The following is a 3,808-nucleotide window of genomic DNA, read 5'->3' as shown; positions in this document are numbered from 1 at the left end:
TGAGCTTGTAGATTGCAGTGATTAGCAGACTCTTATGCTACCGAATGCAAGGTATTGTGTGATATTCTTAGATTGCAGGGCAAATGGGTATGGAGTTGAACTCTAATCCCCGACAATTTTCCCCATAATTTTGTTATAGAACGTCCACAAATCAAAACGTACAAGATAAAAATATCCGGTAAATCCGAAATTTTCTGCATTGATCTAGCTAAGTGAAACCATGATGTATGCACCGGTGTTTAACAGACGGGTATATCAAGAGAAAAAACATAACAATATTGAAATTAATGATCTACATGTATTGTACATGAGAGAACCATTGATAGAAGTTAAGGCGTTATAGTATGAAAAGAAACCTCTAATGTTTTCTGTATTACTTGCATCCACGTATGTGTGTTTTAAACAATTCGTAAGTATATTTGATGTCAATAAGGACTTCTAAATTAATTTTTGTTAACTAACATCGCCACAATAAACATTTGTTGAGTGACCAAACAATTAAATTTAAGCCAGGAATATAGTTCTTTTAAACACACAAATATACATTACTATCAATCTGAGTCCTTGTTATACGTCAGCAATTAAAGATGCAGCACATCACCAAAAAACTTGTTATGTAATCTTGTAAAACTGTAAATGTTTTATAATAGCTGTGTTTCGAGTTCCTCCGGAACACGGTTTTTATTCTGGGTTTAGTCACGCCGCTTCAAAAATGTTCAGCAGGGTTACTTCCGGTTTCTCGTTGTTTACCAACACTTCGTGTATTACTGTATTAGTTTGGAATGTATGGGGGTATTGGTCAAATTCAACGGAAAACTTAGACAAGACGACGATGTTGCAGTGCAGTGTAACTTGCAGATCTATGCAAGAGGTCTAGCTGTCTAGGAACCCTAGGCTCTATCTGCTTAGTACAGTAGTAGCCATAGTGGGACATGAAAAGAACGTATTAGACTCGGCGAAACCTACCAAATAGGTAAATCAAAATAGTTACTACTTTTTTGTTGAACGTTGTATATGATTAAACAAAACACAGTGTCTTCAAGTGATTCATAAAGCCGACATCGTGCCCAGTACTGCCTTATGTGGAAGAGAGGGGGTTAGGCTATTCATACAATGTATTCGTTCATTCCTTAGTAGTGCGGGTGTGAAGTCTCACAAATATTTCGGTGCATTTTTCTGAGTGCAAAACTAGACCTGGACAGCTTTTTGTTTTGTTTTTTTCTATAAACAAATTTAACAATGTCATAATTTGTGGAAAGCCTTTTGAATTTTTACTGATTTTGATTTTCTGTAACAATTTTATAAAAAATAATTTGTTTTCATATATGATATAAAAGAAACCAAATATAAATAACCCCCCTCGTTTCACAGATATTAGACTATGTAAAATCAGATTGCCTAATATCCATTATTTTGTTGATCGTCATTCATAATTAAATCATTGCATGCTGATTTGAGAAACTCTTTCTAAGGTGTAGTGAGGCATTTTTGAAAAGTAACATTTGTGAATCCAAATTATCTTTCTGAGAAATGTAGTTTACAATATATTATTTGTTAAAAACATTTTGTATGTACAACATGTACATGGGTGGAATTTTATCATTCACTGAAATTTGATTTTTATACACTTTTCAAAGTTAATTTCATAAAAGATTTGAAATAGCTAAATCAAGCTCTATAGCTTAAGATAGAGATCGTACTGGACCTGTTCATGTACCTAAAGATTTCACAAGATAAGTGAAGCAATTTTGAACTTAAATTTTTTTGTTCGATACATGCATGCTTGTAAAACCAGATATCTTGTAGGTGATGTGATGGTATACATATATATTTATATTGCAAATCGCATTTTCCTCTATGAACCAACCAATTTCAGTGCTCGACACAATCCGTTCACATTGACTATCAACGGATTATGAACTAGCTTAAAGCACGCGACTGAGAGAGCGTAATGGTTTGAATAAATACAACGTCTTACAAAGGTCTCGCAAGTCACACCTTTGGATTAAGATTGTAAACTTACGTGGATTATCACCCCAATCTTGTGGTATCCTACCTCCAAAATACAGTGCACCTTGCAATGTCGATAAAAGACAGGGTGAGACGAAATGTGACGTCATGTCTATGTGTTGACGTACGTCACAATGACTACTGTGACAGAGGCTAGGAGTTCGTTTTATGCAACAAAATAGAAGCAATGTAAACAAACGGTGTTTTAGTAAATGAATATAAATATAAGACATGAACATCACTTTTGAGCTGTTCATGGTCAATATGAACGGATTTGGATTTGAAGCAAATTCTCTGTGAATCGCTAGCGCGATTCACAGAATTTGCCTCAAATCCAAATCCGTTTATACTGACCATGAGCAGCTCAAAAGTGATGTTCATTTCTTAAATGACCTGCTTTGGTCTGAATCGTTTGCTATTAAACTATGAACAGGACAGTGATATCATCTGTGAATGACTGACCATGCTGATTATGTCAAAGCTGTGGAATATTTCTATATGATCATCGTACTCATCAAAGACAGAACAGAATGCAATATATGCGACCAAAAATGACCAAGACAAAAGAAAAATGTTATATAGGTGAGAATAATTTAATCATATCTACTAAGTTATAAATGATATCCTCCCTAATTTAAACATTGATATTTGAAAATAATTATTTATCAACTAATACTTGCGTCACAAGTCTTTCATTTATAAGTGACTCATTTAATAAGAAGAATTTTTAGTATGAAGGTGACTCTAGTAGATACATGCATTCCAATGACTTTTCATAATTCCAATGTCATGAGTATTTGTGATAATTGCTCAAATTGTTATCATTGAACAGAATATATCTGCTCATGATTAAGGTATATTCCTGTTAGTGACATCATTTTCCTTCTTTGTAGCAGTACAGAGAAAGTACATTATATGCATCAAAAGTTTGGGAAAAGTCAATTGACTTGTATATATTAACAAAATTGAAAAAAAAAAGAATTAATGCTGTTTAATGCCATATATTGCAGAGAAAAAAAGAGAGTATCTAAGACCGTTTGTGTTCATTCAAATATTATGATGCTAGATGTTGTTTGAGTGTGCTTTATACATGTATATACATATATATATTGAGTGTGCTTTAGTGCCCAGGTGGACTCTTGTGATGAAATATGCACATTTTCGGATTCATGTCAGAACATTGAATGTAAGCAAACTCACATGAGTACAATGTATTTGGGAAATTAGATACATGTAAAATAAATATAGTAAACTTTATTGATAAAAGTTCTGAAAATTCATAGATTCAGTTTTAATATGAATGACTACATCTGATGTATTCCTGAATAAGTTCAAGAAATATATATGCAGTTAATGCTATTTTTCTAACAAATATATTAATTATTATTTTTTGCATTTTCACAACTTTGCTTCTTGAATTGACAATAATTTGTCGTCAATATCGTGGTATCCTTCCTCTTTTTACAGGGATTTAGGAAGTGGATCATCCATTTTCCTTGCCTTTCCCTCGAGGTCTTCAGACAGTGTCTCTATACATCATTAACCATGTTGATTAGCTCTCATGATGTCATGCCATTACTGCAAGGGTACCTATAATACTGCCAGACTACCTACAATGATACCAAAATATCAGAATTAAAATTTCAAATACACAAAATGTGAAGCAGCAAAAGAAAAGAATTGCAGATGTATAATACACAAAAGGATATTGATTCTTACTGGGCTGAAATGAATTAATAGTTCAACTTTCATTCAACTGTTTTACTGCATACCAGTCAATAATTCCAGTCAACATAAG

General features: G+C 33.0%; 1 long non-coding RNA gene across 1 annotated transcript; it reads left to right on the top strand.

Annotated features, from left to right (window-relative positions):
* Nucleotides 1–741: 741 nt before the first annotated feature.
* On the top strand, nt 742–3,808 carry LOC130049158 (uncharacterized). The gene is made up of 3 exons (XR_008797662.1): nt 742–973; nt 2,444–2,592; nt 3,478–3,808. It is a non-coding gene; the product is annotated as an uncharacterized LOC130049158 (long non-coding RNA).

Source organism: Ostrea edulis, chromosome 8, assembly GCF_947568905.1.
Source record: "Ostrea edulis chromosome 8, xbOstEdul1.1, whole genome shotgun sequence".
NCBI classification, from domain to species: Eukaryota; Metazoa; Mollusca; class Bivalvia; order Ostreida; family Ostreidae; genus Ostrea; species Ostrea edulis.
Note: the sequence above shows the minus strand (reverse complement) of the source record. Positions and strands in the feature narration are given on the sequence as shown.